Consider the following 16,136-nt stretch of genomic DNA (forward strand, 5'->3'; position numbering starts at 1 on the left):
GAAATTACTACACTTTTATCAGAAAAGTTTACCTTTTTTTTTACTTTGTGATGACAAATTTACAAAATGTTCAGAAAGAATACTAGACTGATCCCCACAACTGAAATGGTGGTTTAGTGACTCCTTTATGGTCAGATCAATATTCCAATATTTTTTGAGGACTCAATAATAACAGTCAGGCTAAATTTGACAAAGAAATTTAGTATTCACCCAGATAACGTTTGGACAATAGAAGAATGCAAGAAAGTGCTTGAAGCATACATTCACAAAACCAATGTGAAAGGCATTATTTGCTGCTACAGAGAATTCAGTTTATCTGGAGCTAAACAACAAGCTCAAGCTAAATCGGAATTAGAAAACAAATCTAACAACTTAACTAGAGCTGAAGATCTTTGCCCGAACCTGACAGGACCCGACAGGTTTGGGTGGGTTCAGGCTTAATTTCTATAATTTTAGACTGGGTCAGGCAGGGCTTGGGCTTGCGCAGTAAATGAACGGTCATGTGATGCATTTCGATTAGCATGAGAAAGTGATAAAATCATTTGTTACAACATTAAAATGTATCCCTGCAAAAGTGAAACAAATGATGACGGAGACATCACAAAGAGTGAATTTTGACTGCGGTGAGGCCAGCCGTCAGTTCAAAAAGAACTGTCATTCTAGCCTTCAAGATATTTCGGTGGTCGATCATACAAACAATCTTCCTCAAAACATGCTAAATTAGCTAGAACAGTATGCATCCTGGCCAGTAGCAGCAGCAGTGAAAGGGTGTTCAGTGCTGCTCAGAGAACACAGGACTGCGCTTAAGCTATTTACAGTGGATTCAATAACGTTTCTCCACAAAATAATCTTGGTGGAGTAAAGGATTTTCAAATTTAACAAAATAATAATTAAACCATAAAATCATAATGTAGACAGATTAGGCCTGTATCAACGCAATCTCAATTCGTAACTTCTTGCTTAGTGGCTAATTCGTAAGAATTTGTACGATCTAGTTCGTACAATTTAGTACGATTTGCTCATCACCCAATGACGGTTGGGGTTAGGTGCCATGCCTCCTTTTTGAAATTGTACATTTTCGTTTGAATGAACTTGTACGAATTCGTACGAATTAGCCACTAAACTTACAAAATGTAAAATACTTACATTTCCTCGTTAGATCAGGCTGGCCTATATAGGTTTATGTTGTCATTATTCTTTTAATTATCAGCTTCACGGCCCCCTTAATGCCAGATTGTAAAGAGAAGTGGCGAAACAAATCGCACAGAGCCTTTATCTTATTTTGTTATTGCCAAATACCCGTCATAAATTAGAATTTATTTTAATTTAATTTGTTAAGAAATAATTATTTTTACTGGTGTGAACAGTATACAGTATACAGTATAAGTGTACAGTATGTACCTAGGCCTATTTAGAGTGCAGAGATGTAACGATGTTACACAGGACTTATTTTATTTCTTTGTTCCAACTTCCAAGTGGCCTATAGCCTACGTTTGTTATGAATAAATTATGTTAAAACACAAATAAAAGACTCATTCATGAAAAAAGGCAAAAGAGCTGTGTGCGTGTGCACATTTAAATAATGTCGGGCTGTAAACGAGTTCGGGCTTTTAAAAAGCATATTAATCAAAATGTATCTGTCGGGCTCAGGCCGAATTCTGTAGGTAGTAGTCAAGGGGCTTGTTTTAGTAAGGAGGTTCAACCAACTCAGAGTTTAAACTTGAACTCTGAGTAGACATACCGAGAGAGTAAAAATTCAGAGTTTTCAGCTTCAGAACAGCTGATCTGAGGCCCTGTTTACACTAATAAGTTTTATTTTGAAAACGCATAAGTTTTGCTACGGTTACACCATCCATTCACACTATGCCGGAGTTCTCGAGCGTCGAAAACGGAGCGTTTTGGAAACGCTGAAGAGGCCGTTTTCATTCTAAAGCGCTGCAGCTCTGTCTCAGTGTGGATGGGGAAAATCGAAGACATCTGAAAACGGAGGCGGGCCTGCAGACATTCGCCGATCTGATTGGGACTTTTCCTCAATATTAAGTAGCTCACACACACAGTTCAGTCTCGCATCCTCTCCTTGTCAGTTCAGACCTCGCATGTTTGATCAAGGCTGCAGTCTCCCCCTTCTCAGTTTGATATGGAAAACAGACTACCGAGGACACGGGTAAATATTCAAAGGGAACAGTGTACTTTAAAACCTTATTCACATCACCCTGGCTACGTTGTTTCACTTTCTCAACAATAAAATGTAAACATGATTTAAGGAACTGCCTATTTTCATTTTAATATTAGCAACTTAACAGACAGCAGAAAAGTAGAGGCGTTGTGCTGCATGTATGAGCGTCATCTTCACTGTGTGGATATTTATAACAAAACAGAGCCTACAACTGCTGAAGAAGATTTCTATTCTCTTAGTGTGAAGTATTTTCTAAGTGTAAAGCAGTTAATTTTCTCTTCTCAAAATGTATAGTGTTTGCAGCAAACATGCCAGCCTGTGTTAAAAATACAGTGATATGTCTGTGTAAGATGAGAGTGCCTGCACAGAAGCACCACTAGGAGAAGGCTGAGTGACTGATTGTGTAGAATAACTGAATATGTAAAGCACTGATCATATATGTTAAATACTTCTATGAAGCTATATGTGTCAGAAGATAGAATGAGTAACATATTATCAAGTTATTATCCTATCATAACAATGTATGTAAACACTTAGTTCCTTTGCATAAGTTGCATCTATACTTTGCTGACACAGACCTGTAACATCTCTGCTGACATGAGCTAGTGGGCTGAGAGCCAAGAATAGCAGGACCCCTTAGACTAGAAACTTATTCAAAAATGGTCAAGAGTTAAAAAGAGACTTAGGGGTGTGTCAAATAATCCTGTATAAAAATTGTAACAAACACACTGAAAGTTTAGAAGGTGCAGGAGAGACTTCAGAAGGTGTCCAGGAGAGACTTCAGAATGCTCTGGGGTCTGCTCTGCTCTTTCTCGGCTTTATTATGGAGAATAAAGTCTATTTTCTGATATTCAAAACCTCTGGTCTGATAATTTGTAATTGATTAGACGTCGAATTTACGACAAATGGCGCCCAACGTGGGGCTGAAAAGAGACGATCGGGTGACACTGGACATGCTGGGGCTTGGAGGAAAAACACAAATATGTGGCCACGATAAAAAACGGTAAGCAATTTTAAGCTTATACGTTTGTGTTTTTTCTACCAAGGACCTGCTTGTAATGGTAAAAAGTCACTTGAACTGTTTCTCCAGCTATAACGAACTACAAGTAAAACTAAAAAAGTAAAAGTAAAGATATACAAGGAAAACAATGGGGTTTTGAATACCAGAAGAAAATAACAATTTGCATGCAAATGATCTGTGTTTTCCTAAGAGGGCCTTGACGGATAGGATAAACGTTAACTAGTAACTGTTACTCATGTTTGGGAAATTTATAATATTATGAAGAATATGCATAGAGCATTTTTAAGTTTTAAGAGGAAGTTCTTAAAGTGTGGTGACAGTTAAGAGATTAAAGCAGATTAATAAAGTAGAGAGAGAAGCGCGCAAAGACCTCGGAGTACCCGTTCTGTTTTAATAATAATAAATATTATTATTCAGGAGGCTGGGGGAAAAAAGGCACAAATCCTGTGAAATGCTATTTTTACTGAAGGACAGTAAAGACGGGAGCAGAAGTAACAGGTCACTCAAGAGGAGTGTAGTGGAGAATTCTGTGGTTATAGCTCTAAGGTTAGAGGCTGTTCGGACAGGTCACTCAAGAGGAGTGAGGTGTATTTATGTAATTGTAAGTATTTGTGTATTTGTCTGTGTTGCTGGGGTGCTTAGAAGCTATCACCTTTGATCTAGAGAGACTAGAATAGAGGTGAGGTTCAGGTTACACAGTGTAAGAGATGAGGTTAGGATGAGTGAGAAGTATGATTGTGTTTAGAAGTATGTTTGCAATAAGAGTGAGTTTAAAAGAATTATCGTTTTATATTATAATATAAAAGAAAAACTGCATATGTTGTGTGATTTTATGAACAATAAGATAGAGAGTGATGCAGTTTAGGGAAGAGATTGTGATACAGAGGAGGTTTAAGCCTCATAAAATTAATTGAGATCATATTGCATTTGAAAGACACAGACTGAAAAGAATAATATACTAGTTAAACATTTTTCTGAATAATCTCTGTGTGTTTGAAGTGTTTTTAAGTATAAACTAGGCAGAGAGGTGACTGAAATTCCTGACATGTCGACAGTCTGGAAGAAGGTCTGCTTCAGGAGTGGTAAGAATCTGTCTATTTTAAGAACAAAAGTTTCACAGGACCGATAGAAGCTAAAGATATATTATAAGAGTATTAAATAAATAGAAATATTATAAAGTAATGTAATAAGATAAATGAAATAAGAAAATATTCATGATAGAATAAGATTTAATAAATAAAAAGTGTTAATAAAAATGCAACTTGAAGCTATACTAATAAATATTAAGAAATAAAAAATTGAAGCATAGAAATAACTACATATGGATATAAATTGTTAAATTGATAAGGAAATAAATTTACTAAATCAGTATGAATCAAAAATAGATAAGTCAATAATTTGAGTAAAGTAAAAACTAGAGAAGAGGAAATATTTAATGAATATTTATTAATGGAAGAGGTAATGATCAAATGTTTAAGGAAAATAAGCTTAAAAAAAAGTAATTAGGAAAATCTAAGATACAAAAATGCTAATTTTTGAAAAGGAAAAGAAGCATAGGAAAATGGAGAAAAAAGAAGTCCAAACATTGTTTAATAGAATTAAAAGAGAAGATGTTTAAAAATATATATTATAAAGTAATATAAGATAAAAAAAACAGTAACATTTTGAAGAAAACAAGATTTGGCTTTAAAAGATAAAATTATGTTTAAGTGCAATAAAAAATTGTTGTGGAGTAAGTTGACTGTGGTCATCTGTTTTAAAGTCAGCTACAGGCTGTCATCTGAGCCAACAGCTATTTGTAGTAAAAGCAGTGAGTTAGATGTAAAGCATAGACACTGAGGAGAAATTAAAGAACAGCATAGTGAGTTCAAACATTTTATAGTTAATATTTTATGTACTTAAAACTAATTGACAATTAAAAACTGCATTTCAGATTGGAAAAATGCTTAAAGTAAACAAACATGTAGAGTTAAAATAGTACTATGAACTTGAAGCTATTGCAGAAAAGATTTTGAACAGTTATATTAGACATTAGGCCACCATATAGTACTGTTGAATTAAAACAGGTATGGAAATGTTAGAGAAATTAAAACAATGTAAGATGTAATGTAACTAGTGAGGAAACACTAGAATAAATTAGGAAAAATAAGTGAAGCACAATCTGAAGCCAAAGAAATTAATTATAAGAACATTTAACAAATAGAAAATTAAGCATATTTACATATGATAAAAATGATTGAGAATTAAAGAAAATAAGTTGTTAAACAGTAAACAAAAATCGATAAATAAATAAATTAATTAATAAAAAAAAATGGATAAAAGGAGTCTTTATTTGATGAAGGAAATGGGAAAAAAAGAGCCATGAGCTAAATTCTAAATATATTAATTAAGAGGACATAGGGATGAACTTTGGGGGACTGTAGTCTTGTACCTACCAGACATCTGAGTGCACTGGCAAATGGAAAGGTGTTTGAAAAACACAGAGCAAAATGGCTGTTGACACTTGTGACATGCTACAGCAGTGATGCAGGCACTGCATACTCAGGATTTACTGAGGACTGAAAAAGCTACATGTGTTCAGAGACATTCAAAAGAGACACTAACAAGAGACTGATGAACTGATCAAAAAGAAAAAACGCTCCACCAGAACTTTACATCAGCTGAGTCAAAGAAAGAAGCCAGCCCAAAGAGAGAGGGGGAAAAAGCTGAAAAGAAAAGACTGTAGCGCCAATCTGGAGCTAGTTGTCTCAGGTTGCGAGGGGGGATAGTCTGACAGTCCATCTCAAAGTAGCTCCTAAAGTCCAAATTAAGTTCAAGCATTACAGAAGGAAAATTAAGAACAAAAGTGTAGCTACCCTTTCTTGTATCAAATCAGACTCCTGTCAATTTGAGAGAGAAATTATTATCATGCAAATTTTTAAGTAAGAAAAAGTGTTATAAGGAAATTCTACAGTGAAACTTTAAATGTGTAATGATAAATTATGATGAATGTTAATATAATTTAGGTTTAAGTTTTAATAGGTGTAATCATAAAAGTCCTTAAAAATTGAAGGATAAATTACAAGGCAGTAGATTGACTAAAGAAAAATAGAAAAAGCTTTTGATAAGGCAACTAATAATTTGGACAATAAATAAGAATTGAATTAAGTATAGAAGTTAAAATTAAGCAAAGGAAATATCTTAACATAATCTTATTGTGAATGGCCTAAATCAATATTGGATATTGAAAACTGGAAAAATTCAAATCTAGAAAAATTATTTATAGTTAAAGAGAAGATTGAAATAACAATTTAAATTAATTCATAGGACATGATAAGGTCAAAAGGTAACAGTTCTAAATTACTAAAAGAAAAATCGAAAGAGAAAAGTGTTTAGAAAACAATATAAGGAATTAATAAGGAATAATAGTTAAAACAGAGCAAAAAGGAACCTACAAAACATACCATAAGTTTAAGTCAGCTAATAAAAAAGTGCATCAAAATTGTATAAACAACTAGTTTAATGGGAGTGTGTTAGGAAATAATTATGAGCAAAAGAAAATAACTCAAAGACAAAAAAAGAATTAATATATAGATCAGAAAATAAATTAGTAAAGGAAAGAAGTGTCAAATTCCCACTAAATGATTGTCATTACAGGACTGAGATGCAGATAAAATCAGCCAGCACAGTGAGGGTTAAAATGGATTAGATGCAGATCTGTCCAGAAAGAAAACCACTAAATGCTGAAATAGGTAAAAAACTCTATTGAAAAGTGTAAAAATATAAGAGCACTAATAGAAACATCTAGATACTGTAATATGCAATCTGTCCTAGACATTTCTATTTAAATTGAAATTTAAAGTAGTAATAAATGTATAAATGACTAATAATTTTTGATGGAATTTAAAGGCAATAATTACATATGAAGACAAAACAAGATTATGTTTAGGTTATGATTTAAGAAAATCAATAAGAAAAGATTTTCCAGCTGAAGTTCATATTGTATGTAAAGATATGTTCTTTTTTATGGTAAATATATTAAGTGCTTAGTTTCTATTGAGTTTATTTTAGGTAACTACTAGAGGAGGGTAGAAACTTGTTTGTACTTGTGTAGCTTGATGAATAGCAAACACTGTATACACCAGAATGCATAAAGGGTTAAAATTAGGGAAAATATCTTAGGATGAACACTGTCACAATATGTGGATGATTGAATTATCTGCAACTTCACAGAGCTCTAGTTCAATTAAAAGACTTGACTGGAGACCATTGCTCCAAACAGTGAGATGATGACTGTCACGGTTGCAGGTTTGTGCGCTCTTCCGGAATGTCTGTGTGATCATGTGGGTTTGTTTTGCTTTTGTGGCCCACGTGTGTTGTTTTGGTCACGTGGCCTTACGTCACTCCGCTGGATTGATTTTTCGCCAGCTGAATTACATCATCGTGACTATTTAAGTGCTACGTGTTTAATGTTCATTGTCAGTTCGTTACGTGTGCTCATGTGTGTCTCTCTGTCTGTGCTCAGGACCGTGAGGAGCTTCTGCTAGAGCCTGATTTCCTGTTCGATTCCTGTCCTGTTCCCCTAGCCTTAGCACCTCACTCTTTTGTTACACCTGCCTTTTTGAGTTTGACTGTGTTTAATAAATTACTTTGTTCACTCGCTATTGGATCCACCCGAACATTTATTTTGAACGTGACAGATGACTGTTTTTGGTGTTGACTAGATAGAGAAATATTCTGTAAACAAGCACAGTTGAGAAACTATGATGAGTAGATGATTAGAGGTAGCATCAGGAGCAGATTATGAAGCAGGGATAGTTATTACATCTGTGACAAGAGAAGTATTTCCTAAATTTTGAAATGCCTTCAGAAATAAGTTCATAATGGGTTTGCATTCATAAAGTATTCATGAAGTTAATAAGTGATCAATAAATAAAAAACATCTAAAGGAGTATGAAAAATTATGAATAAAGCAAAAGAGAGAATAATTGTATTATGCTCAATTACCAGAAATGGCTGAAAGAGATGAAGATGATCCATCAAGACCAACGCTCAATGAAATATGTGAAAAATAATAAACATAATGGGATTAATGTGTTAACAAGTGCATTGGTGAGTGATGGCATGGAAACTGACAGAAACAAGCATCTAACACTGCATCGCATGAACTGCTATTGGGTCGACCCTTGAAAGAAACCTTGCAAGAAACTTCACATAAGACCCTTGCAAGAAACCACATGAAACTGCATAAAACCTTGCATATAATCTCACCTATAACCTTGCACATAACTCTTGGAATGGTTTGCAAAGATGTCTAATACAGTAGGGACTTTAATGAAGAAACAAATAATTGCCATGTGCAAAGCGATATCTGTGCAGGAAACCAGAAAGGAGCCATGTGAGAGGGCAGAGATATAAGGTCCAATTGGTCCAGCTGATCAAGTCTATCTGTGGATGCTCTGGAGAGCTCAGGAGGAAAGGACCATATCTGGATGAGGGCAAATCCAACAGCTGCCAAAGTGGATGCCATTGATGAGGTACCAATGCCTCAAAGGAGCGAAGGGGAACAACTCCAGCAAGGGAAAGCTGACCAGAAACAGAGGAGCCTGAATATTCTAAAGCTCTAAACTACTAAGTGCAACGTGAAGCAAGAGTTTATCAGAGCAAAGTAAAGAGTGATTCTGATAATGTGCCTGAGTACCACATACAGCAGTGCCACAAGTCAAGGGATGATGAATGCACAACTGCAGATTTCAGAACTCAGACTCTCAACCACACATCTCCATCAACATCTTTTTAAAGTCAAGTGAAGATGCTGATAGCTTAGAAGAAGAGAAACAAGGATGAGCAAAGATCAAGATCAACATTTGATGCTTTTTACGTTTGCATATTGATTTTGTTTGCATATTTATTATAATATCACTTCAGTATAATCTACATGAGTGTGAAAACTAGCAGCTAGCACTGAACCAACTGAATTCTTTTGCTTAAAACGTTATTGTCTTTGATGTGTTAAGAGAAAAACAGAGAACAGTCTTTTACTTCCTTCAAATCAAGAGGGAAGATGTTTGGCTGGACTTCTGTCAAAGTACGGTGGCATAATCTGGTCAATTGATAACAGCTATGTGGCTTATATCAGTCACTAGATAGAGGTAATTAAGAGAACTGGATTATGAAATTGCACTTTGGGGTTAAAAGACAATAATATTAAGACTAAAGTCTTAAGAGGAGGGATTGAAGAAGATTTCTATTCTCTTAGTGTGAAGTATTTTCTAAGTGTAAAGCAGTTAATTTTCTCTTCTCAAAATGTATAGTGTTTGCAGCAAACATGCCAGCCTGTGTTAAAAATACAGTGATATGTCTGTGTAAGATGAGAGTGCCTGCACAGAAGCACCACTAGGAGAAGGCTGAGTGACTGATTGTGTAGAATAACTGAATATGTAAAGCACTGATCATATATGTTAAATACTTCTATGAAGCTATATGTGTCAGAAGATAGAATGAGTAACATATTATCAAGTTATTATCCTATCATAACAATGTATGTAAACACTTAGTTCCTTTGCATAAGTTGCATCTATACTTTGCTGACACAGACCTGTAACATCTCTGCTGACATGAGCTAGTGGGCTGAGAGCCAAGAATAGCAGGACCCCTTAGACTAGAAACTTATTCAAAAATGGTCAAGAGTTAAAAAGAGACTTAGGGGTGTGTCAAATAATCCTGTATAAAAATTGTAACAAACACACTGAAAGTTTAGAAGGTGCAGGAGAGACTTCAGAAGGTGTCCAGGAGAGACTTCAGAATGCTCTGGGGTCTGCTCTGCTCTTTCTCGGCTTTATTATGGAGAATAAAGTCTATTTTCTGATATTCAAAACCTCTGGTCTGAAGTTATTATCCTATCATAACAATGTATGTAAACACTTAGTTCCTTTGCATAAGTTGCATCTATACTTTGCTGACACAGACCTGTAACATCTCTGCTGACATGAGCTAGTGGGCTGAGAGCCAAGAATAGCAGGACCCCTTAGACTAGAAACTTATTCAAAAATGGTCAAGAGTTAAAAAGAGACTTAGGGGTGTGTCAAATAATCCTGTATAAAAATTGTAACAAACACACTGAAAGTTTAGAAGGTGCAGGAGAGACTTCAGAAGGTGTCCAGGAGAGACTTCAGAATGCTCTGGGGTCTGCTCTGCTCTTTCTCGGCTTTATTATGGAGAATAAAGTCTATTTTCTGATATTCAAAACCTCTGGTCTGATAATTTGTAATTGATTAGACGTCGAATTTACGACACTGCCTTCTTTCAATTTTAGTGAAAATACAAAACACACCCTCTCTTTTGCTGAATATCAGTTTTAATAAGCGATAATGGCCATTATGAAAGTATAACATACAATAAGTTTATACATTATAGGAAATAAAGGCAAGCGATCAGTCAATATACAGAATGTACATGGATTAATCATTAACTTATCTTTGCGCTTAACCAAAACACGTTACCTGTGAACAAGTAATAGATTCCAATGACCAAAGTCAGGGAATATGTCGTTAGATAAAGACAACAAGATGAATGAAATATCCCGTTTAGCAAATATAGTGAGATTAGATCCAGCGGGAGATGCTTAATGAGCAGTCCGACTAGCAGAGCTCTCATCTGGGTAGAAATTCTGCAGCGCTTGCCCGAGAGTGTGTGTGTGGTCACGTGCGTTTTCAGAGCTTTGGTGTGGACGGAGAGCAGTTCAGAAACGCTGGGTAAAACACTAGTGTGGACGCGGATCGTTTTCATTCTAAAATGCCGTTTTAGAAATAAAACGCACTAGTGTAAACGGGGCCTGAGTTTGGTCAAACAATTTTGAGTAGACCAACTCAGAGTTAAGCGTGCACACTGCAGCTATAAAAAGGCATTATCAATGGAGCACAGATATTACGAGTCACCATGGCAACATCTGAAAAAAGACATCAGCATTTCTTTCTCCAGCTGAACTTGATGTGCTCATGCAAAGATATAGCAAACATGACCATATATTTATTAAAGCAACACCATTGCATCAGTAAAACAGAGACAGTTAACATTAGAATACAGTTGCTTAAGTTAATGCATAAGTTAACATTTAAAATATTTAAGTATAATAAAAAAGTAATGTAATGTGTAACGTTTATTAACTTTTCACTTAGGAAAAATTGGGGAATTGGCCGTAATTTTGAAGTTATTTTAGATCTAATTGCATTAAATTATATAAAATAGGCTACTGCATAGTTTTTTTTACAACAAATTTGACAAAACAAGAATGCATATAAGCTTACCTTAATGTTCAGTGGAAATGTTTGATCTAAGGTTCTCACTTTTACACACGTTAATTAGTTTAAGATAACATTTCTAAAATAGTTTTTATTGGATTTAAAAGTGCACTTGTGTGTTTGGCTTTATTACTGATCAAGTGGTAGAGGTTGATATTCATTCATTCATTCATTCATTTTCTTTTCGGCTTAGACCTTTTACTAATCTGGGGTCGCCACAGCAGAACGAACCGCAAACTTATCCAGCATACATTTTTAAGCAGCGCATGCCGTTCCAGCTGCAACCCATCCCTGGGAAACATCCACTCACACCCATTCACACTCATCCACTACGGACGATTTAGTCTACCCAATTCACCTGTATCGCATGTCTTTGGACTGTGGGAGAAACCGGAGCACCCGGAGGAAACCCACGTGAACGTGGGGAGCACATGCAAACGCCACACAGAAACAGCAACTGACCCAGCCGAGGCTCGAACCAACGACCTTCTTGCTGTGAGGCGACAGCACTATCTACTGCGCCACCGCATCACCAGAGGTTCATATGACATTTAGAATGTAATCAGAACTAAAATAGTTTGTGTATCAAGTAATAATCTAGTTACATTACCTGTCCGTCGAAGGTCAGTAAGATTTAAGCTAATTATTTATTAAAAAGGGACAAGCCATTCTCATATGCAACTTTGTTCTTTGTGTGACTGAAATGTAGGTAATAGCTATGTTTCAATCCAAAAATGCTAATTAAATTCATGTGCAAAACTGGAATATGGCTGCGTTTCCATTCAATGAATCAAAAAGAACAAAACTTGATAAAACCTGATAAACTGGCGCCTAATATTAACAGTAAAAACAGAATGTAGGAGAAGCTGTGTGAATCTTTTCTTTATTTAATAAACAGCTTGTGCCTCAGAAGACAAATGCAGACAGATAATGAACGCGTGATGGTTTTTTAAGCCAGACGCCTTACACGCCCCAGATGCTCTGGAGATAATTAATAATATAATAACATTAATACTGAAATGTTTAAGGTTTTAGAATGGTTTTAGAAATACCAAACAACATTTCAGACGTTTTACAATGTGCTCAGTGTGCTGGTTTGTCCATTCACAAACATTTTCATCATTATATGATCTCTTATAACAAACCTTTTTTAATGCGCATACTGGAATTTGTTCAGTAAAAGTGTTTCCATCGTAGTTTACGCAAAACTTTTCTTACCGAATAAAGTTTATCCTACTCAGTTATGTGCATATATTTGTTATGCCTATTTTCAAAAGTTATGTGCATCATGACATTTCCATCAACTGATTTTTTTTATGCGCATATCCAAAGTGCACATAAAAATAGGTGGGTGGAAAGGTAAGGCTATAAGGCGAGAAATTTCGCTTTGTCTGTAAAAAAAAAAAACCAACAGAAAAAAAAAGACCAACAGAAATTCAGAGTTTAGAGAATTAAACCTGCTCCTGACTAGCTTAAGTTCACAGAGAGTAAGTTACCACGATAACTGGCTCGAGTTAAAGTTACCTCATACTTTTAGGAGCACATTTTAACAAGTATATCACAGAATACTTTAAAAAAAATATATTCAAAGTCTTTTTTTTCATCCATCACTCTGCAGTCTTCATAAACAAGATAATTAAATAACTTAAACTCAAAATAATCTTCCTTGTTCATTTGACAACTTTGTACTTGTGTAGGAGAACACATTTCTGACATTCAAGTACATCAAGGCACATTGTTGCACCTGTAAACTGACAGACAGGCCTACAGTTGAAGTCAATTTATTTTGCCCTCCCAATCACTTAAAATAATCTTTCTGAAAATTTTTACAGTGTTTCCTAAAAAGAATATTCTGAATTCATAAAAAGTTGTATTTCTTATTGTTTATTCAATGAATGAAAGCAGTTTTTAATTTAAATAAAATTAAGGTCAGTATTATTAGCCTCATTTAGAAATATTTACTGTATATTTTTGATATACACAACAAATCAGTTACAAAACAATTTGACCAATTATTTCAACTTTCTAATAAAAGATTATAAAATACTAAAAGGGACTTTGTCTGAATACAACTATCTTGTAAAATAACTAGTAAAATATTTTGCACTGACTGTCAACATGGGGAAGATTACAAAAAAAGTAAATATTAGAAACGAGTTAGTTAAACTATTATGGTTAAAAATGTGTTGTAAATAAATTACGTGTTGAAGACGGAAATGAATGAAGGCAAAACTAAACGAGTTGAATATGACTTACATGCGTGACTAAAAACTATATTTGATAAATGTGTTACATCTGTTCTTTGGTACTTGCTGACTGTAAATTCAAGAAGCCTTTTCTTAACGTAAAACTATGTACAATGGATTCCTGATTAATAATGGTCTCTGCATAGCAGGACTTTCTATATTAACAGTATTAAAACCACTATTGAAAACAGAAGTCTAATATAATCAACAGTAGACAATTTAATAGCGTTTCACATCATGAACATGACTGAAGTTTAATCTTTTTATTTCCTGTGTCAATTTGGGCATCAACTTCTGTCAAATGCGGGGAACTGATGCGCGCAGTGCCGCCAGAGGGAATGCCCAAGGGAGTGATTGCACGTGACACCTGCACGCAAGAGAGGCATTCCTCTACCTTTGAGCCCTCAAATGTGTCATTAAGTTTGACATGTTTCCCCCTTACACGCAACTTTTGTAAAACTCGTTGCTGTTTCAGAGTCCTTGCTTCTAAAATATGCTTTAAAATGGTTAGTTTAAGCAAATTTGATGAACGTGATCATGCGTGTTGATCACTCTCGCTTACCGAAAACCAGGCTGAATGCACTGTACTGCACTCATACGTTCCCTAAGCACCAAAATTCATATGCTGATTTGATCCGGTACATACCGCTTACCAAGGTTACCAAGGTACCCAACGCTAGGGGATAATGCATGTTGCTAATGCAAATACTTGTTTAAACATAACCAATTTTCATTGTTTTTTTTTTTTGTCTTCAGATTCTACCGTCCTACACAGGACAGCAGATGTGAGGAGACTATAAATAACTAAGGAGAAATAATTGTCAAACAAACAGGTAAACTTAATAAACTAATAAGGAGTTAACAAGGAGAGTGGGACTAGACAAGAGCACATGACACAGAGACAATACAAGCCATGTGCTCACATAAAAAACAGGACTAGAACACGCAGCCAATGAGAGAACTCATTAACTGCGTGTTCACATGAAAGACAACACTAAAGCACGTGGTGCATGTAATCACAAACCATGTGCTAAACACATAGACTAAAAGATATGGATGCAGAATTTGTGACATCACCCATAGGTTTCTGAAGAACCTAAAAGAAGCTGCCTGTAGGCGTGGCCAACCGTCGCCATTTTGTTCGCGTGTCATCGCACCAACTGGGGTATACCAAACAAGGGCAAAGAGGCGGAGCGTAAGCAAAGCTACAGACACCTGCTATCATTTTGCTTAGATGGGCTTTCCTATGGGAGAAATGCTTAATACATCATTGCCTGCGACGGGTTTGTGTTCTGATCACATGTGCTTGGTTATATATTACATCAATAAAGTGTTTATATTAAAAAAACACTGTTGTAATACATTGAGCCATCAAACACTGTTCTAATAATGTTTTTTTACAAGTGGAAAACGCAAATTACATCCAAATACTTCAGATATAGTCTGTGTTAGTAAATGCAAGGCTATTTATGAAATCCAGGCACAACACTGTATGACATCGTTTCAGATGACTGTTCTAGAGAATACAGCTAATCAGTCAAATTCTGGAGGTCTAAAGAAAATTATTACAGGTCTAAAGAAAATTATTAATAATAAATGATCTTAAATAAAATAAATACATTTATAGAGAAGGTATACAAGTATAAAATTTCCCTCACCTGGGAAACGTAGGCCACATGAATAGTTTGTGAGCACAATTAAGTGCACAAAGCATGCCATAACATCTGATAATTGTAAGATAGGATTCAAAAAGGCAGCTGACAGTGCAAAGCCACATAAATCAAAACAAAAATACAATGTTTATGGTGAGTTCAGCAGCTAATCATCCAGAATCATTTGAGGTGAAGTGACAGTGACCACTGAGACCTAGCTGTCACTCAAGGGGCCACACCCTTAATTATGCAGACTTAATAAATCTAATATAAAGGAAACAGATGAGTTATTAAAAAAATGCACTTCCCTCACAGTTGTCATTAGGGTAATATTAGCTATATGAACCAGAATCATTTTTTGTACCAGGCTGTAAACTGTTTTTCTGCTGTAAAGTTGGTCATTTTAACAGGTGACTTAATCGAAATTTGCTCTACATGGAGCCAGGACTAGCAGAATTTAGATGAATTGCAGTTTCAGTTACTTCCATATTTGGTTCACAGGGGAAAGTGGGAGGTTGATACTTGGCTAAACAACACCAACAGAATGCAAGACACGAGCATGCGACAAATGAAAACACTTACTATGCACTCACATGTGGCATGCATGTTTTTGATCCCAATGCCAACTGAAACTGAAACCAACTAGACTGGAGCCTCAAGAACGAAAACACCATGCCGTGAATAAAACAACAAACAAACTAAGACAAAAGCAAGCATCCTGAGCACGCCTGGCTCGATCGCAGTCAAGACAGTGCTCATACA

General features: G+C 35.3%; 1 protein-coding gene across 10 annotated transcripts in view; it reads right to left on the reverse strand.

Moving 5' to 3' along the window:
• The window catches only part of p3h4 (prolyl 3-hydroxylase family member 4 (inactive)), a 78,392-nt gene that overhangs the window by 40,132 nt on the left and 22,124 nt on the right, over positions 1-16,136 (reverse strand). The gene's annotated exons all lie outside the window — the stretch shown is intronic.

The sequence above is a fragment of the Danio rerio genome, chromosome 19, assembly GCF_052040795.2.
Source record: "Danio rerio strain M-AB ecotype USA chromosome 19, GRCz13ab, whole genome shotgun sequence".
In the NCBI taxonomy this organism is placed as follows: Eukaryota; Metazoa; Chordata; class Actinopteri; order Cypriniformes; family Danionidae; genus Danio; species Danio rerio.